This window comes from Takifugu rubripes, chromosome 18, assembly GCF_901000725.2.
Source record: "Takifugu rubripes chromosome 18, fTakRub1.2, whole genome shotgun sequence".
NCBI classification, from domain to species: domain Eukaryota; kingdom Metazoa; phylum Chordata; class Actinopteri; order Tetraodontiformes; family Tetraodontidae; genus Takifugu; species Takifugu rubripes.
The window spans coordinates 6,509,121-6,530,521 of NC_042302.1; the positions used below are offsets into that span (position 1 = coordinate 6,509,121).

Sequence of the window (21,401 nt, forward strand, 5' to 3'; positions counted from 1 at the left end):
GTTGAGTATTTTATTTGTCTGGAATGAGCTATTGATTTCTAACGATTCGTATTATTTCAGCATGCATAGTATTACAACATTCATTTTTGTTTTGATGATATATTAATCACATTCATTGTAAATGTCTATCTCAATAATTTTTGATCAACTGTGCAAACTTTTATTCCTAAAAAGTCCAAACGAATATACTGCAAATATGTGGAACATTTTGAATTGGTCATCAAATATCTTTTCCCCGACATGATCGGGCAGCTAACCCACACTGTCCACTAGATGACGCTCTAACCAAATAATCCAGGTCAGACGACAGTTAAGGTACATCAAGACTATAAGGGTTGTAGATATTTAAAAAACCAAACAAACAAACAAACAAAATCCAGCAGAGTCACATACTACAGTGGCCCAAACCTTGTAGCTGCTGTTTAGCCTCGAAGAGAGGGCAAAAACACATCTCTGAACCTCTCCCAACAACCTGAGCCAGGTGAAAGACATTTGATTTAATATCTCCACCCACCATCACAAATTGTAGCCTCGTCACTTGTCAAACTATGAAGAATTTTCACGATGAAGTGTCAAAGAGAAAATACACATTCACGCATAATTACAACTAGTAACCTACAAAAAGGATCTGATTCGTTTATTCTAGACTGTCCCCCCTCATGTTTTTTCATCTCAACTACCCGATTGACTCAACTTTGGCCACAATGGATTCATGTTTATAAAATATACTATCGTTGAATTGTGTTATATCAATTGTTCAAATTTACAGGTTCCACTCCCCGCCGCTAGGGGGAAGCAAACACCTGATCATGAGCCTCTGGCACGTGGACCCCGGGTGACGATGATGAAGGTTCCAGCAAGACACTCACTTGCTTAAAGTTCCCTAATGGCATCACTCCACAGGAAACAGAGCTTAATAATTCATAACGGGCGCTCATAAATTGCAATGAGTTTCTAATTAGAAGGAGCCCAGAGTGATTGTCTCTGAGGCGGTTCTAACAAGAGGAGCATCACACTGACAGATTGACAGAGTCCTGGTGGCGGATTGCTCCAAATCGTCTCATTATAAGTTAAAGACAAACTTTTTGTGTTAAACGGCAATTATTTGGGAAAATTGAATGATCTACAGAGAGATGGAGGGAGGTTCATGCATACCAATGTCCCAGATGTTAGCAGCTTTTTCTTCTTGAAGCTGCTAATATCTGATATTTTGACTTTCAGCTTGGAACATAAGGGCTCTGTGTACTTTTATTGAATTCAAAAGGGGAAGAATTGCTATCTTAACTTAGCCTGAATGGCAACAAAAGTCTAAGAATTGAATTCAATGTAGAAACAAAAGATGCCTGTGTCATCAAATAGCTTTTATCAGCTAAAATCCTCACACGCTGGGCTGCTGACAAGCTTCAGCTTCAGCTGCCTCTTTGCAGCCCAGTTCACAAAAAAACAAAACACCGTTGGCCTGTTTCAGCTCCATAAACAAACATCTTTTCTCCGAAATGAATGTTCTGGAAGGACGTGTGTGAGCTCCAGGTAGTGTAAACGAGCGAGCCTCCGCCGACCCGCCTGCTCTTTCATCAAATAGATGAAGTGCAGTAAAGCGGAGAGTGTAACAACAGTAATCACTTAATGGAGTTCATTAAAGCAGTAAAATAAAGGTCAGTGACACCCCCGCTCGGGACAGCTCATGGATATTATGTTTCTGTTTACCGGTGGAGGATAATTTAATGCCATAACCCTGAAGGACGGTGGCCGCCGACTGCTGAGGGACGTCCAGAGGTGCTTGGTATGTGCGTGAATGTCTGAGCTTTGGCCTGGCAGAAGACACCGGACAGGTGGGTGCTCAGCCAGCCAAAGTCCTATTATTTGCTCAGGGGCAGACAAACGTGCGTGTGCACGCACGTGTGTGTGTGTGTGTGTGGCCGTGTGTGGTAATTACTTTTTCTGTGTGTGCAGACGGGGTGATTAGAGTTGGGCGGTGGGTGGAGGGCTTGTCAGAAGTTATCTCCCCATCTCATCTCATCATAGGCAGTCTGGCGGATTCCCTCGATGGCTCTACAGCCCGACGCCGCGGTGCTGCTGTCAATCGGGCCGTCAACGCCTGCAGAAATCGATGCCAATCTCCCCTCCGTTGCTATTTTTAACCCGCGCTCGGAAACCTGGGCCTTTGATAAGGATGCTGCCTCCTGTTGGCTCCCCTCTTCGGCTTAGCGACCCCCCCGCTCCCTTCGCCTCACTTCCTCTCACCTCAAGTTCTTCCACCCCCACTGCTGATGAGGTGATAACAGACGGAGCTACAGGCACAAACCTGCGTGATGTTTGTACTTTAGCACGTTCAGGAGCCATTCCCGTCCGCTTTTACTCGCGTTCTGATGATTAGCGCCAAAACCCGGCGATTAGTCGGCCTCGGTGGAGTTCGGTAAATGAACTCGGAGCACATTTGTTCGTGGAATTTTTCCCATTTTGAATGTCATGAAACGAGTTACTCTGCCGTGGGAGGCATCGGCATCTAACGATGAGCTCGGAAGCGACGCGATTCCGCAGAATCTGACGGATGTGAGGGGCACCAACACCGGAGGAGGCGAGCCACAGATCCCCTCCGCTGACAGATTTTCCACACAAATCCGAGTTTTGACTTTAAACCGCAAAAGTCTGGGAGTGTGTTTCCAGCGGCACAAATCTACTTTCACTGACTGAGCCGGGAGGAAAAAAAAGGAAGAAAAAAAGATGGCCACTCGGGGGTTAGAGCTGAGCTCTTCGCCACATATAGATGAAAGAGAATATTGATATCGATCAGCAGAAGTTAAGACAGGACCGGAACACACGCCACCGGGGACCTGAGGTGTGGACAGGGCGGTGTCTTCGGCCCAAAACTGCGGCTGGTGAAATCGTTTCTACCTGGTTACAGAGCAGTAGTGCACACGATCTTTATAAACCGCACAAGACCACAAATTGATACAATCAGGGCTTGTAATCGCTCCGTGGAAAGGTTGCGGACCGAGATAATGGAGATGGGGGCAGGAAGTGGGGGTGGGGGGGGAGACAGGTAGGAAAAGGGACCAAGCTGGCTGATGGGTAGAGGGTCATGGATCTCAGGAGCTGCAGGATGGTCTGGCAGGGTATCAAAAATGCAACCTGGTGGACCAAGACTAAGGGGAACATCAAAGGTGTGTGGCGGGAGGCCGGGGTGGATGGCGGGAAGGAGTGGGTGGTTCCAGAGGGAGCAGTGAGCTCCACCAATCCTCAAAAAAAAACATCGTTTTATCCTTGTTTATAATTCAGTCTTTGATGACATTAGCTACTTTTACCTGCATCGGTGACCTCTGACCCCACTGACACATCTTCTAGGGGCTTTACAGAAACCCAGGGCAAGAGTGGCCAGGGAAAAACTGGCTTTTAACAGGAAGAAACCTTGAGCAAAACCAGGCTAACACAGAGAGGGCAGCTCCTGCTGATGGCTGGAGTGATTCTGCTCCATCTCCCTCCTCAGCAGGAGGGTCCTACTCAAGGGTTCTCCCTGTTGATAGCCAGCTTTTCCTGCCACTGCTGCTTGTTCAGGAGCCAGGCTCTGGATTCTCTGGAACATCCTGACTGAAACAGATGCGACATCAAGTGGAATTGAATTTTACCTTCTGCCACCATCTGCACGCGCTCGGACACGGAGCCCATCTCGGAACCCCGGTTTACTGTCGTCTGGACGGGCCAGGTCCTCCCCTCCTCTCCGCTGTGAAGCTTGAAAGAAAGCTTGTTTTCTGGTTGTTTTGCAGCCAGGCTAATTTGACCGGCGCTGTTTGACCAGTTTGATTGTTCTAAGTGGAACAAGACCAGTGAGGTAATTAGTGATAATCTCACTTTGATGCCGGCTGGGCGGCCTGCTGCTCGGACAGACCGTTACGCAACCCAGAGGTCACGGGTTCGACCTCCGCTGTTTACCATCAGCTGTCCACGCTGGAAACGTGCCCTTGAGCAACAAGAGCCAGAAGTTATTTGAAGTTTTGTGTACAAGAAGGCTTTATCTACAATAATACCTATTTGGGTATTAACTCGGAATAATTCGAGCTGCCACTTTTGGTCACTGTCTATTGGCTTTTTTCCCTTTTGTCCATTTAGTTTTTTCCAAGTTGTTGACAGAACTCAATACAAACATTTTCGCGCTAATTGGGTGTTTTTGTGGAAGCCAGATTAATCAGCCGCGGGGTATTTAATGTTGTTTGGGCAGCTGAGAGGTAATACAGCCAAGCCATTAACATATCATTAAAGAGTCCTCAGCGCTGTAAACTGCAGCCAGAACGCTGACGCCACAATCTCATTAAGTGGACTCCGAGAGGGGGGAACGTCGACCGGTGATGGGTTTTAGCGAGACGCTGAGAAAAATCTTGGAGGCTCAGCATTCTGGTGTCACAACGGGACGTCTACGGGTCACAGCGCCGGATTAGATCGTTTCCAAAATGCCACGTCGGCTCCCGCTATTATTCAGATGTAGCAAAAACTGGTGACTCAGGTGAAGACGTATTTTAGCATTGCGCTTCTCCGGTTTTCATCATTTGAGATAATGCGATGCGCTTGCGAAAGGTCTTAATAACCAGTCCGGAGACTCAGGACTAAGGCCTGACAGGGCGCGATGCTACACTGTGACCTGCTGTTTCAGCTAGCACACTAACAACCTTTGGATAAAGATCCGACACCTAGTGTCGAAGTAGCCTTCATCGGTGTTAGCGTCCTGGCCTAAAACCCAGATGTTAAGAGCCACAAGTGTTGATTCCTCATCTGCCAGAGAGGATGAGCTGGATGTGACCCTAATTAACAAAGGGATGGTGGGAAGGAATGCTCCTGATGTGTTGATTTTCTCAGTTATTCTATTATGGGATTTAAAATTGGCGCCTGACTTGTCATAAAGTTCCCTCTGTGTGTTTTTGTTGACTCATTCTGTATCTCCGCTCTGCAGGATTCATCTGTGTCAATATTTGACCATCTTTCAGGATTAATTACATTCTTTTTTGTGCGCACGCTCAAATTTCGGGGATTATCCAATTACCGCTTGAGCACCGGCAAACAAGAGGGGAGGGTGGGGGTGGGGGGTGGGGCTCTTTGCCTTGTGTTAATTGGAAGGAAGAGCGGTGCCAGAGCTCAAAGAGGGCCTCCATCACTGAGAATTATTCAGGATGCGTGGTGTGGTTTCCTCTGATTTCATCAGAATAAAGATGGCTGAGGCGATTCCCCCAGACAGGGGCCAGCTGGTGTGTGTGGGCGAGCTCGTCTGCCCCCCAAAACATAAATCTCTGAGAAAAGAAAACCAAAGAATCACACCACGCCTGTAAAGTTGGTCCTCAACAATCGGCCGGTTGCCTGCTGTCACGCCATTTTTGCGTGGGAATAGCGAGTAACTTTATTCTTTAATGAGCCGCAACGCAATCGTGGCGTCATCTGTAGCAACTCGGTGGCGAATTCAACACGTGTCACAGACAGGGTTAATTAAACCGCCAGATTATTGATCCACCAATGAAGCACTCGGTCGGTCGCCATATTAACGCATGTGACACCTGAAGTGTTCAGATCCGCTGAGACGTTCACGTCCCTCCCGTAAAATTGTAAACTAGCGCTCGTGCGGCATTCGATAAACAAAAGCAACAACATCCAGAGAGTTTGACAGCCAAATTAAACCAGATATGTGGCAGGTTGAACAGGCGGCATTCATAATTTATTGAGCTGCGTGGATGTTACAACAGGGAACAAATGAAGCAGGAAACACGAAAGAGCATTATTTATTACACGGAGAAAAGCGCAGCCCGCGGGGGCGGATACGGCACAACACGGCACCCGTACATTACTGTACACAAACAATACATTACTGCTGCCGTCAGGTGCAAATCCTATTACTCCAAACGCAACGATTTCCATGTTTTTTACCCGAATGGGAGGCTTTGGCGACCTTGTTCGAGCTGCGCACCCGGAGTACTCCTAAAAGTCGCTGCATAATTTATAAACGCGCGCTACTCAACTTATTCCGACGAATATCCTGACATTTGGGAAATGTGAGGTTTACCATCAGATCATAACCGAGACAGGAACACAGCCCCCGGCATCCATCAATTCAAACCCTCCCCTTTTGCTTTAAATAATGCAAACACTTTCCCATAGATCTGGATTCCCACCTTCGCATTCCCACGGACCCCCCGCTGGTTCCCAATCGAACTGCTGAGCCTCACTAATGTTTTTCTCTTCTCCGAGACAGGGAGGGAAAAAAAGACCTCGTAGGAGTGGGAACCTGAAAAATAAATTAAATTGATAATGCAAGGCAAAGAAACTTCCCACCCCTCCCACTGAATATTAGATCACAAAAGCACAGCCCTGCATAAATCATTAACCTCCCTCCATATCTGTTGCAATCACATCACCAATAATTACCCATCTCGGATCTGCGGGTAATGTCGCACAATTGCAGGCGCGTGTCGGATCCCCCCCTTTCTTTTTAATAACCGAGAATCAATAATTCAGGTTTCGGCCTGTGGTTTATTTCAGAGAAAACAGAAACAGAAGGCTGACATTTAAACCCAAAGCCCAGCGCGCCGGCTGGTCCAGGCAGCCAGAGGAGCGGATGAGTTTCTTGCTTAATTGGTTGGCGCCGAGTTGTGGAGGGAGACAGTTATTTAGTTAAATTTACATTTTTCTTAGACTCGTTTGTGAAGGGAGGAGAATTTGAAGGTCTTTAAATTGGAACTGAGGTGCAAATGACAGTCTGGGAGCTCAAAATCAGCAAGTCATGTTTTTTTTAAAAAGGAAAAAAGCTGGGTTACACAAAAACAAACCCATAAATATCAGTTTAGGTAAGCGAGGATGATTTGCAAGAGCTCTAGAAACGATATAGAAATACAATAGAAAAGCTGATTTATTGTCAATTTCATGTTAATACAACTTTTTTTTTTTTTAAAAAAAGGCAGAGTAGAATTTGAAAGTTTTGCAAAACATTCAATAAAATGAGACAAAAAAACAGTGCAGCATATAAAAATACAGTGTAGCTATAAATATACAGTAGCAGCTACAGAATATTGCATTGGCGGAACATTTCCCTCCAAAACAGACTGAATAAATTGATGGTATTTCCTCTCTATGCTGCTCCCAAGTGGGAGAAAATAATATGCAGTGACCCAATTAAACCACGCCATATTTATTAACGATTACAGTTTTAGCCAAAAACAAAAAGACTAGCATCCTGGCTAACATCAGAATCTGCACAAATGGCTTCACAAAGCTCATTTCTCTTTATTCTGCACATCCTGTGTGTTGACAATCAACCTACCTGTGTTTGGTTCCAGTCCTGCAACCCTCTGCTCCCCCAGTTCTATTTAAAGAACTTCCCAATTCTGCACCAGGACCTCGGGGCAGAGGGAGCCGGAGAGTGAATTTGAAATGCAGAGCGCATAAAGTCGGCGTGGAGGTGGGAAATACTGGCGAAAAGTAGGTCTGTTGGCAACTTTAAACCCCTTTTCTCCCTCTGTGCTGCGGTAGTTGTGGGGCCGCCGGTGCCAACGTGGCGGCTGTCGTTCCCGTGTGCTGGCCGAGCTCTCGCCGCGTGTTTAGTGGCTTCTACTCCTACATGAACCCATCTACCATCACGTAGGAATAAAAAGCCATAAGACACAACAGCAATCTCACAGTGGGAAGGGAAAAAGGGGAAGAAACAGGAGGACGCCGCCGCCACACCGCCAAATTAAAAGCAGGGGAAAGCATCGGGAACAGGGGAGGCCATTTCAGTCGTTCCAAAGGCAGAGGTAACCCAGAGGTGATGGGAGTATTTACCAGCCCTGGCGGTGTTTGTCTTTGCCTCTGTTTGATTATGTGCCTCTGTGTACGGCGGATGAATATGTAACGCAGCCGTTGCCAGAATTCCTCTGTGAGTAAACCGTATTTGATGCGCTCCGAGCTAATGGCTCTGATGGGCCCGCGCAAACTCCATCTGCTCTGACTCACAGGCACGTTTTTAATGCGCCGCGGCCCGGCTCCCTTCAGATGTTACAAGAAAAATATGAAAAAGAGGAAGCACGAGTCGTGCTTCTAGTAATATCCACTTCATATTCTCCGTTCGGAGCAGAGAGGCGGCGGTGCCCCGCACACCGCGAGGTTACAGTATATAAGTGGATGCACGCACTAGTCGGGCGCATCCAGATAAATATGCATGACTCCACCGCGGTAGGTTCTCGTGCTTTGTATGCTAATGATCTTATACAAGTTTAATCATGCGACTGCGGTGCGTGGAGGGTGTGAAGGTAGCCGGGATGAAACGCCCAAGATTGGACCTGCGCGTCCTCAAAAATCCTCCGTTAGGCCTCCGGAGTGGAGGCGTGAGAGGCGATGCAACCGATTTCATCTGGTTTTAGTCATTAAGCGGGGAAAAGAAGAGAATTAATGAGGATTTGTTTGCAAGCTTCTGTTGTATTTGTTTGAACTGCGGTTTCCGGAGCACAACACTGACCCCTACGGATCCCCATGGTATTGCAACCACTAGAGTAAAAGACGTGTGAAGGAATGCAGAATTCTTCCTGCACTTCCTGCATCAAATAGCTTCAAATGGAACCATCCATCCTGTTAAGTAGCTTCTGCTGCTCAAGATAAATATAGAAATACTCATAAAACTGTCAAATATGAAACAAGACGGAACCAAGATCGAGCGTCTGCGACTTTATGTGAACACCCAGTTTGCCACCATGATGAGGAATGCAGGGGTTTTGTTTTATTGATAGCTGCTTTGGTAAGGAATAAGGATCTTAAGCATTAGCAAAAACTACTGTATAAACTGCACAAACACAAGTGGGCATCCTCCCAGGCGGCGCTCGCCAGGCTCTCCTCGCCGCAGTTGCCTCCGTCGCCTCCTGGAAGACCCTGCGACAAAAACACAGATGAAAGGAAAACGTGAGTCAGCTGGGAAGAACAAAGAAATCAGAAGAGGCATAAAATCCGAGACAAAGCCTGGAAGTGGCCGTTTGCTTACTCGGAGTCAATATTTCAGATCCACTGTTGAAACAAGGGTCATTATCTTCTGTTTGCCGGACAGCTTCAACGCCAAATAAATCCCAGAAGCCGTTTCGCACGTGTGTTTGCTTCCGTCAGGATTATTCCTGAGGTCTTAGCGCACGTTCCCGCACCTCGGGATCAAGCACCCATCAACTGCACACCAATTACATCCCATGTTGAGGAGCCGCGATACGTCTGCCGTTGGTGCAGCCCCGCGGGAGCAGAGCGCAGCAAACGAGTGAAGAAATAAAATAAACGCTCCGGATTTAGAATTTATCATCTCCAAGGCCTGGGATTGTGTTGGGCAACGGACCACACAATGAGCTTCGACGTCTTCGCTGATAGATGATTGATTTGGCCGCCGGCGAGAGGCGCCGTTTGAGGGACAGATCTCTCCGGCAGCCTGGCAGCAAAGAGCCCAATAATATGAGGAACGGTCTATTTACCCAGCAGATGAGGAGAAACGCGCATCGGAGATTAAACGGGTGGAATTTTGGGTGCGTCCCGGCTCGGGAATTTTCAATAAAACGCATGACTCCCAAACTCATTTAAGTTGCAAGCGGCTTTTTTTTATTTTATTTTTAACGCGAGGGTAACGCAACCCAGCCCGTTTATCACCTCAGGTTTTCTCTTGGGATTAGAAGGTGGTGTGTGTGTGTGTGTGTGTGTGTGTGGGGGGGGGGGGGGGGGGGGGGGGGGGGGGGTATTGATTAGGAGGCATCACACCTGCCGGGATTCAAAGTTTAATGAAAAACTTCATTGTGCTTTTGGAAGAAATAACCATACTTAGTTCACCATTATTCACCTTTTCTGCAGTTTTCATGTATCATAAATGGTTCATTTATGATCCATTAAATGGCTCATTTAACGCTTACGTCTACAAAGTTAAAGCCACTAATCGCTCAAGCAAACAAAGTCTCTCGGGACTCTAAGCTGCTGCTAATACAGCGACCAATTTGTTTAAAAAATTTAAGCTAGCATCTATAATTGATGTGCAATCGATGTAACGGCCCCAGATCTGATAAGGGGCTCCAGCGGATCTCCCGATAGACTATCGCACGGGGAGAACAGATGTAGAGTCGTCCATCAGAGAGGGATGGGGTTGCCTGGGAAGGTTTCCACCCCGCAGCGAACAAAATAGCCCTCATATATCCCTGTAATCTGCATTAGCGCCGGCGCACCAGCCAGGAGACAGCGTGGAGGGGGATGAGTAATGGGGGCTACCGCTGATTTGGCAGGCCTATATTACACCTCAAAACCCGACCGGCCGGAATATAAAATGACACAAATGAACATCATCCCCCAGAGCACGGTATTCATCAGCCCATATTAAGCTCAAGAACATGTTTTAGCCGACTGGTTTTACCCAACTTTTTTATTTTTTACATGTGTTGCTCCACAGCCAAAAGGTCTAATTAATATCAGTGTAACTCATTATCTCGATGATGTTATCGAGTTTGTCATAGCAGCAAGGTTTAGGTTTTAATATCACATTTACTGGATGGCTAAGGAAAAATGCGCGGGGAACATCGAGAAGCGGCCATTAAGTAAAAAAAGAAAAAAAGAAAAAAAATCGATCAAGAAGTTTGTAAAAGAAGTTGATTGTTGCAGCAACATGACGATGTTATCCTTGACACAAAGAGCAATTTGTTTTCTGAGTGATAGTTTTTCCAACAAGACTAGACTACTCGAAGAAAAAGTGGGGAAATTGGAATTCTTAGATACAGAGTCACTGTTGTATACTAGTCGTGGACAAGGCGAGTGTAATGACGACTTTGACCCCTACCAGAGGCACTAACTAGCACGTCTACTTTGTTACAGGCACTTTTTAGTTCACTAAAACCACTTTGTTTCTTCCACATCTCTGTTGGCTTCTTGCAGCCTGCTTTATCTTCTCAGCAGACTTCGGGATGAGTAATGAGCTAGCGCCATTCTGGCAGCTTCTGTCTATATTACCAACCCTCTCTCCACACACACACACACACACAACATAAAAAAAACCCAGCACCGCAAGCAACTCTCCGACTGGCAAGAGCGTAGAACATGAGCCCGGAGACACGGCCAGAAACAAATGTTTCTGTCAAGCACCAACAGCGGCACGGACATGCTAGCCAGACGTGTCCACAATAAGGAGTCGTCCACCACTTCCTGAAGGGAAAGGCAATTAGTTAGATCCACTTTGTGTTTACCAGCACAACAGAGAAGGTTATTTTTAATGGGTTATTTTTATTTGCCAGCGAGAGGAGAAAATTGCATATCGCAGGCATCTTTTTATCTGATCTCCAACCGAGCTAAGTGCTAAGAAGCGCAGATATAAAATGGGAGCACAACAAACAGCGTCTGGCATTAAACTCTTGTAATGGCTTGTAAAAGGATATTCTCGCCTGCTATCTGAAATTAAAGCCCAGATATTGCATCCCTCAAGGCCAATCTAGGCTGCTAGGACTATAATGCCTTTCTATCCACCGTTTGCTAGCTTCTCCGCTAAAACTATTTTAATGCCCTCTCATAATTAACAAATTGCCTGTATTAATAGTTAGATGCTGGGTCCATTTAAACTTTGAATATATCGGAAAACACGTAGCTCAGGGAAAAGATACAAGTTCTCCCCTCTGTTTTGAATGGAAACCAAATGATCAGGAAGCCCGATAGCACGTCGCTCCAGCTAGCTGTGTGAGGGTTCCTTTTCTTTATCAGATACCAGCGAATCATTAAATCAGAGCTGCAGCCTGAAAGCGCCAGCAAACGGTGGCATTAAATTTACATCAGGGAGCGATTGTGCTGCAGGAGCACCTGCACTATCTGCCGGCGTTCTCCTCAGTCTCCGCCACCGCGCGCCTTTTCATTATCGGAGCTACAAATCAGTGGAATGGAAAAGCGGCGCGACGACAGGAAAAAGGGCCAAAACAATCAGAGCGCAAGTGCTGCCTCAGATAATAAGTCCGGGAGGATGAATTCAGCCCAGATCGCGTCCATTTATACCAACTTTGATGTTCTCCTCATTAGCGGAGCTTCATACATGGAACATGTTGAACCTATAGGTTCCAGGGCTGCTAATAGAACATTTCAATAGCTTATTGTTTAGTTCCTGGAGCGTCCGCTGCTGCTGTCGGTTCCACCAGATTGCTTTTTCCCCTCTCTACACGTCTCCATGAAAAGTGCTGGTGGAAGCATTTCAGATGGAGGCAGATTAACTCCCCACTTCCATCACTGACGCGACGCCCAGCTGCCCCAGACAGGCAACTCAGCGGCTGCTTTTGTTGGCGTACAGGGACTTTAGGTGTTGTGTATTTTTAGTCAGGAGCTCCGCGGGCAGGCCGACAATGCCGAGATCATTTTCAGGCGGGCACTTTAGATGGAAATATTTTTATCGTAAACTACAGACGTTTATGCTGCGATTTAAACGCATCCCAGATTATAATCTGCATGTTCCGAGCTTCATTTGCATATTTCAGCACCAGCCATCTGGAAAAACCTCAGAATCCACTGAATTAAAGGTGTCAGCTTTCTAACGCCGCTAATGTCGTTATAATAACTGACCTTGAAACCGGGCCGCGGTCGGCGCCGCGCGCCTTGACAAACGCTGGCGTTGCGCTGGTGCGCGTCCCGTACAGACGGGACGTTTCTACAGCTGCGGCTCCAGAAACGAAACTGTAATTGTCTAAATATTGAAACTGTCCCGGAATGCAACAAATCACCCTTATCTACCCCCCCCCCCCCCCCCCCTCACACACACACACCTCCCCCCACGCTTTCATTACGCGTGGAGGGCTTTCTCTCCCGTTGACTCCTGAAGTGAGAACGCTTTCATGAAGGCAATAAAACGCTCATCAGCAAAGGCCGGGTGTTTTTTTTTTTCTTCCTCTCTTTCAATGTGACGACGTTTTAATGAGCGCTGAAGGAGACGGCTGCGCCGGCTGATGGCGGCGCCTCTTTATCAATGAGTGGCAGGGAGGAACTAATGGCGCTAAAACAGACAGGCCGCCAGGGTCTCTGCCTCAGCATGTCCCTATTTTAATATCCTTTCGCAGAGTTAAGTCGGAGCACCCCACCCCCACCCCCACCTGCAGGCCGCCGTATCTCTCAGCTTCCATTCGACCTTTCCACGCCGCTGACCGCCGTCTCCCCTTTCCTGTTTTCTCATTGATCGGAATTTAATCTGAGGACTTTTCTGTTGAGCCGCTCGAGGAAAGCCGTCAGGCGGGAGCGGCGCCATGAGGGAGACGTTGTTGGGCTGCGGAGGTTGCGATGAAATCACGAATCGGCCTTTGAAACAGACCACGCGGTTCGAGGGAGGTACGAGGAGGGAAAAAGAGGGCGATCTCGCCCCCAAACCCAGCCGAGACTCGCGGCAAATTGATGTCAGGACTATAAATTGTGTGTAGCACTGCCTGGATGTGCTAGCTTGCTGTCAAGATGCTTTTTTTTTTGTTTTTTACGTGGCGCCTCGGATCTAATGAGTTGTCAAGCGAGAGAGCGAGGGGAAGCTTTGAAATGGCGCTAACGTTACGATAAGCGGCAAATTAACGTCACTCAGCAAGGCGCTATATTCGTTACACGCCGTTGTATAACACAGCGTGATCAGTGCTCACGACCCGCGGTGTTTTACGCGCCGGCTTGCTTCTTTAACGAGATTTTCGCTTCCCGGCTCTGCTGAGGTCAGACAGGGTTGTGGGCGAGGGAGCCCCCGTGCCCACCAGACGCTAAACAAAATCGCTTTTGCCTCCCTTTCTAGCCGCGCAAGGTCGTCTAGCGCCGGCGACGCCTCTGCAATTAGCATGCAGCCCGCAGCGCGACCTGTCTGGTGGCGAGCGCACAAGAGCGGCGCCCTGCTCTCCTAATGAGATGCCAGTCACTGGGGGTGGCAGTGGGACTGTGAAAGTGAAAAAAAAAAATAATTCAAACATTGTTATTTTTTAAAAAAAAGAAAGCTCTCCAAGGGGTCCACGCGCCAACACATGGACGGCGGAGGGAGCGGCTGAAGTCGCGCCGCGATGGGAAGCTAATTTTCCATAACATGCACTATTTGATGGAAGCTTTCATCCAAATCAAGGTGCTTGACCGCTGGTGCGTGGCTTTTTAGCTAACGGTGGGGGGGAGGGGGACGTAGACGTGAGCGACCTGAGAAGACAGAAAGTGGCTGAAAGCAGAGAGCAGCAAATGGAGCTGAAAGTTGAAGACGTTGAAAATATATATTGATTTGCTCGTGGTTACCAGCGTGTGAACGGCGTAATGGCTTCTCTCTCGCTGTTCTATTTTTCTTAATTCTGAGAACCGCATCGGACATTTAAGATTTTTTAATGTTCTCTTGTTCTCAACATTGTTCTCTAATGTTGGAAAAAAAAATTGTTTTCCATCCAACTGATGCTCCCTGTGTCCCAGTTTGTCCTTAATTGACTTATGGATGGGACCATCAAGGTACATAAACATTTTTCCTTCGACTTATTTAGACCCATCGGGGAAGGTTCCGGGTTCCAGATGTTCAACCGGGAGTTGAACAATTTCAATAAACAAAAGAAACCTTGTAATTTAACTTTTTTTTGCTAATCATTTCGGATCAACTCTGTGTACTGGTTTGTCCCCATATGGACTCTGGCTGGGACCATTAAAGCATATACCGTAATTTCCGGACTATAAGCCGCTACTTTTTCCCTTCACTTTAAACGCTGCGGCTTATTCTACGGTTCTATTTATGTTTTTTTTTGTGGCGCGCTATCACAACTATTGTGAATCAGTCATTTTTACTCACCCTCATCAACGTGGAAAATACTAGAAGAAAAGCATATGATGCGACTTTTAAGTTAAAAGTGATCACTCTGGCGGTTGAAGAAGGAAATCAAGCTGCGTAATCTTGGCATTACGGTAATCAATGGCGAGAAGTTAAAGAAGTTAAAAAGAAGTTAAAAAATCCTGATGTAATAAAATTTGGATATAAGGTCTCTGTAAAAACATACAAGTGAAAAGAGTGGCTGTTGTTTCTTACCTGTGTTTGTCACTCGTCAGTGACTCGTCTCTTACGGTAATAAAAACATCTACCGGTACTGAATGTTTTCGATCTAATTTTTCATATCACTACGTGGGATACCTGCGGCTTATAATCCGGTGCGGCTTGCATAAGTAAAAAATTGATTTTCTTTCTAAAATTAGATTGTGCGGCTTATAATCAGGTGCGCTCTATAGTCCGGAAATTACGGTAAACCATTTTGTGAGTGAAATGTTCCAGGGTGAATCCAAAGGTTCTGCATCCACCATCAGAGGAGGGAGGGCGGGCTAAACGCCATCAGTGTTTCTGTGTTGGAGGGAGGTAAAAGTTGATGGTGCATCTTAAACCAGCCTCCAGGGTTGAGGGACGCGCCTCACAAAGCCCCGGTGCCTGATGCCTAATGGCCCTCTGTTTGTAATGGCATCAGAATAGCGTTCTTCCGCTGCCAGAGGGGGTGTTCTGTTATTGTGGAGCCAATCACCCGCCAAGCATCCGCTGCCTCTTATTTCCTCCCCGACGCCGCGGCTAAATCGACTCTTTACGCCTGACTCGTCACCCCGCGGAGGATCCCCGAGACGCATCTTTGGAGGGCAGCCTGATGGCCCTGTTGCCGTGGTTACGTTTATGGCCCGGGGATTCGGTTGGGTGGGTTATGACGCATTTACTGCAACCCTAAATCACGGGAAGCGATGGCGTCGGGCGATTAGACCGATGAAGCTGACGTGACCTTTGCAGGGGTGTTAGGTGGTAATTGCTCACTCTAATGTGTGTTTGGATCGACTGTCATTTGGCGCGTGTGTGTGTGTGTGTGTGTGGGAAATGATGGAAGGGCGTTAGGCGCATTTACACGAACCACCGGTGTAAAACCTGCAAAACTCTGTTCGTGCGCTCGGTACTTGTATCCATTTCCTCCAGAAAAAGGAGGATTTTTAAAAATTATTTTCTGTTCCATTAAGCCAAAGGGCGCCCCATTTTCACGCCATCAGAGCCGCTGAGGGCTGCTCGCCGCTGCGGCCAGCCGATTTGGCACTTCAACATGCGCTAATGCATTTTAATATCAGCACGCCAGCATTTTAATGCTACGCCCTGTAAACCAAACACGAAAAAACAAAACCTCATTGCTACAGAAGTAGCCAATCCTAGCGGTACTCAGCTCTGGAGTGTCTGCTCTGCACTCAGAAGACCTCCGCCAGGATTAACCGCCGTCTATTCTTTTCTTAATAAAGAGGCGAAGCCGTGTCCTCAAATGTTGCCCCCCCTTTGAAATGTGTCCGCCTGATAACGGCAAACCTGCGAAAGTGAGAAGAAAACAAGCACCGAAAGGTGCGAGGGAATGAGTAATATGCTCGCCCGCACGTCGGCTCTGACTAACAGCCCAGACGTGCTTGCTGCACGCCCCCCCGCCCCCCCCCGCCGCTGTTATCGGCTCGCGCAGATGTGCCTCGGCCTCCTCTGCAGCGCTCCCGCTCGCCGCATCCATCACGGAAGCACACCTTGGGAGACTGAGGGGACGGCGCGAGCGCCAAGCCCACCATCTGCCGGCGTTTAGAAATAAATGACAGGCCCAAACCTGGTGGGAGCTCGTCTCGTTCCGCTGCCAACGTCGACGCTGTGACACCCCCCACCCCACCCCACTCCTCCACCAAACCTTCCTTCTCCTCCTGAAATCCGTGTGTAAGACCTCTGCCAGTCACGCTGGACTGCGGCGTGGAGAGCGAATTTGGGCGGTGAAGCGCGGCCCGATCCTCAGGGGGCCGAGCAGGTGGAACCAGCTGTCTCCCCGCTGATTACAGCGGCCAAACTGGAGCGACTGAAGTGGAAACCAGATCCAGCTCCCCCATCTGAAAAGCCATCACTGGACTTTTCCGCGCTATATAAGCGCTAATATTCCGGTGTGTTGCTGCTAATCGATCCAATACACGCAGACGTTAATGAATGCGTGTATCGCCCAGCTCAGCAGGAAACAAAACCGCGCGATTTAATTTAATCGCCGTCGTTACCCAGGGGGCCGTTTAAGAAAAATTAAGCAGCTAACTGCAACAATCTGGCTGCAGGAAGCGATGACGGATGAGGCTGGAGACAGAATTCTCATCAAGGTGAATAATTTACCTGAAACGAGCTAAAACTTTTACCCTCGCAGGTAAAAAAGAACTATACACAAGCACCTCTGTCACCCCCTGGTGACAGGTTGCAGTAAATGACAGAATCCAATGTGGAATCATATTTGATTGACTCTAGCCTGCAAGAGCCCCCCCAAAACACCTCCTTTTCACCTCGTCTATGGCCGCGCATTCCTCACGTGCGCGGTGAATGATTAGTTTTAATTTGGCGGTTTAAGCCCAACAGCTCGGCGCCGGGCCTCAGAGACGCAATAAAAGACACCCGGCGGAATTCTTGCGCGCGCCACCTCGTACAAGTTAGGTTCCAGAACTGAGACGGAGAGACAGACTTTATTAATTTCATGGATTTGGAAATGAGCCGTGGCGATAAGGCTATCGCTCTCTTATCTGGGGACGGCGGGGGCGTAATTAAGCCGATAGCCAGCCGCGGTGAGGAAGTGGCGAAGAGAGAGAGAAAAACAGCGATATGAGGGCGGAATCTTCAGGGCTCGTTTACCAGAGGGATGATTGGATTGGCACCTAATTGCCACCTTCTCTATTTTTAGACCGGGAGGTTTTCTTCGATCTTTTTTCCTCGGTCAAGGTCAGCGTGGAGATTGTTCAGTCATCAGAGGCAGTGAGGATATCTGGCAGGTTTAAGAGATGAATGCTCGAAGGTTTCATCTTGAACGACACCCTCACCTGGAATCGGAACCTCTCACAAGTCTGATGCGATCAGACCCACCCATATAGAAAACCCATCGAAAACGGTCCTGGCGGAGAGATCCCATGTCTGAACCTGCTAAAATATCAGAAAAATGTGTAATTATTGCCAAACTCTCTGTACTCCCTGTTCCCAGGACAGATATCCTCAAAAAACTCCTTCGTTTAGACATAACGTCACCGTGGGGACGGCGTAAAAGCACCAGGTGTCCATCAGGATGAAGGAGTGTCGAGGTAATTGGAGGGAACGGCGTTGGAATCTTTGATCAAAATTGTGGAGGCAACAAAGGCTTTGAGTTGCAGAGACTCCCCTAATAGTTAACTTCATAAAGATTCCATTTACAGCTCTAACATCCAAAAATAATGCAATCAGGTTGAATCCTCCATTATAGTAGTAGAATCGTGGTATTTAGCAAAGTTTTACTCATGTCACCACAGTTTTCGGATGTATATTGATGCATATTTGACACAAGGACGTTGTGGAAACGGTGAGTTTCACTGTTAAAATCAGAATGTGTTCAGACAAACATTCTAAAAAACAGCGCCATTTACAGGCTATGAACAACACATGATGTAGTTCCCAAGCCAGGCCACTAGTTGGCGGTGTTCTGCATGCTACACACGCAAAAAGAAGAGCAACAGTTTCCACAACAGTCTGGAACCAGATTGACTTTGAACTTCACTGTTTTTAACCTGAAACCATTTTCGTGGAAGCAGCGCCTGGGATTTTGGTTGTTTTCAGTCATAAAAGCGATGAAAATGACCGAACAATCCGAGTCTCATCCTTCTGAAGCCTTTTTCGAGTGGCTGAACAAAGAAAATTACAGCTGCGGCACCGAATCTAATCATCGTAGCGTAGTTAGCGCTACTTTAAATTAGCCGTCCGCTGAGATGCTGCGGCATGATGCTAAAAAACTAATGAAGACCTTTGTTCCAGACAGATGTGCGAACATCCCTCCGGTGGCCCCCCCTCCAGTGTAAACAGCCCCGCGTGCAGGAAGGGGCTGCAAATCGGCCCCTAAACCCATAATCCCCGCTCCTCCGACGGATCCGCGGGAGAATAGAGCGTTATCGCCCCACCCAACTCACTCCTGTGTTTTCTCCCAGCAACCTCGGGGGGGCTTTAGCATTGCGACATTCATTCCATTATCTGGAGCACGCCGGGGCCGTCCTGGAAGCACGGGGACGAGACGGCTCGTCAGGGTCGCGGAACAAAGAGGGAGCGTGTCGAGCGGCGGATTAGACCGGGAGAGGAAGCACAGGAGGTTGGAAGGGGGGGGGGGGGGGGCGGAACGAAGGAGGGGAAAAAAACAGCTCTGCTCCTCTAGCAGATTTTTTTTCCCCCCCAAAAGTCTGAACACTCACAAACAGCACCTCGCCTGGGAAGCGTTTTATTTTCTTCTTTTCCATCCTGTCCTCAATGCACGAGGGGGTGGACGACATTGAGCAAAGGAAGAAGAAAAACTAAAACAAAGCGAGGATTGGGGGGGGGGGGGCAGGTTTAATCGAGAGTTTCGTCGGAAATATTTGATGAAACCATTTGCCTCAAAATTTGTTAATTTGTTAATTTATCGGGAGCAACATTTCAGCTCCGTTTCTTTAAAATGACTTTACCTGGCTCACTCATGATCATCCTACATCCAACCTCAGCTCGGCTTTTATCTCTAAAGAACCTTGAGCTTCTGGCTAATCGGGCCTTGATTTTAATCTGAAACGCAAAGACTGAAGATGAATTTCGGACTCCGACACCAATGCAAACGCTAATTTAGCCTTTTTTTGCCTAATGGTTCATCATCTAATGAACCGATCCTTCACTTCTATCTGAACTTTGCCGACTCCTTCCGTGACTTTGAAGCGCTAAATGCTAATAGAATTCAGCAGGCAGATATAATGATTTATTCAGACTATAAAATGAGGATTTCGGGGGGATAATAGCCTGATGATGGCGAGGCGTTTGATCAGAATTTAAAACAGAGCTTTGAAGTTCATACTTTCATTTTCCCTATTATGAATACATAAATATAAGGTGTGTAATGTGATGCAACTGTGGGGATTTAACTTCAGAGCAACACACACACGCACAAAGCTATAAGGCCCAGCCGAGCGCACGTGGACACCCCCAGATCCCACACTTCATTACACGTCCAGCCATCCCTGACTGGAGTAAATCGATGCTGGATAATAGCAGCACCCTCATCCCTTCATCACTCCATCCCTGCCTCCCCCCTCCAATACCCTCTCCCCCCTCCCACCCATTTGTCTCGCCGCGCCTGGCTTCCCTCCCCCTTCCATCTCACCTGTCTGGTTGCATCGTTACTCTTATCAGGGGCCGATCCGGCAATAACGCTGTTGTACGGAACGTGTCTGTTGTGATTGCCGACAGCTTGGCTAGCGCCGCCTCGACAGCGCGGCAGATAATAAGCCCGTTTGCGCGTCCCGGTGTCACTTTTCTCTCGCCGGGCTGCTTCCTGTCATTCAGCTCTATGGGGAGACGTCTTTAGGATGCCGAATTTTCGTTCTCAGGGTTCTAGAAATTTCCATCTCATCAAAGGTGTCAGTTTACATGCTAGCGCCGCGGTACGCTTAGCAAGCGCAATTGGCGATTCCAGCTAGTGGACGCGCGCACTTTTTCCCTCCATTTACCAAACTTGCTCCTGATATAATTTATCGTGGCTAATGGGCCGCTGCAGGCTTGTTGCGTGCAATTAAAGTTGCGATCCATTATAGTGGCGGAACAACAAAACGTCATGCTCACTCTGTTCGCATTTGTGTGTGTGTGTGTGTGTGTGTGTGTGTGTGTGTGTGTTGGGGGGGGGGGGGGGGGGGGGACAGACCTGAGCTCCCTTATTTGAAAAAGGGTAGGACTGTTACACTTTTAAGCTGCATTTCTGTGCTCGCTAAAGTTCCGAACAGAGCTTATGAGGCACTGCAGTGTCACAAATTCCTTACAAACTGCAAAAATGCAGAAGGCAAGCAAAGATCTGACTGTGCTGTGACAGTCAACAGTGGTTAATAATTGAGCTTCTGCTTGATTTGCGAGCAACGAGGCTTTTCGGCGGCCTGAACGACGACAGCGGTTAGCATGAAATATTCAACTGGACCGCAATAAAAGGAGGCAGAACAGAAAACTCTGGCATCAAACCTCCGATGCAGTATTTTAGGCTGCAGCTGAGAGAGCGCAGAACGCTTATGTTGGCAAATAATGTCGATAATTGAGGTTTGGACGCCAATAATGTATTTTCCTTTGTTCTTCTTCTCCAGCAACACTGTTGCTTTTAGCATTTTTAAAATAAGCGTCTGCCTGTCAAACAACTCCACATTCTTGGAACTAGTTCCTGACTTCCTGACAGTGTTAATGTGTCCAAGGAAACTGCCTATTCTGACTTAAAGTAGCTAAATAAAGCAGAGGAAAGAAGGCTGATTTTGTTTAAAAAAATAATTAAAAAAAGCTCATTATGAACAACCCTGAAGACCTGGTGTCGGCTTTAAAAGGCCGATTCTCAAAAAAAGGATTTTGTTGCTCCTTCAGAGTCTAATTTCTACAGTAAATGTTGTGTTTATCCAGGCATATCTCGAAAACAAACCCAGGT

The 21,401-nt window shown here is 47.5% G+C and overlaps 1 long non-coding RNA gene across 3 annotated transcripts in view; it reads right to left on the minus strand.

Annotated features, from left to right (window-relative positions):
* Window positions 1–6,926: 6,926 nt before the first annotated feature.
* The window catches only part of LOC105417764 (uncharacterized), a 38,215-nt gene continuing 23,740 nt past the window's right edge, over window positions 6,927–21,401 (minus strand). For all 3 annotated transcript variants that reach the window (XR_965282.2, XR_003885786.1, XR_003885787.1), the window contains one exon: window positions 6,927–8,874. This is a non-coding gene — a long non-coding RNA (uncharacterized lncRNA). The remainder of the gene's footprint in view (window positions 8,875–21,401) is intronic.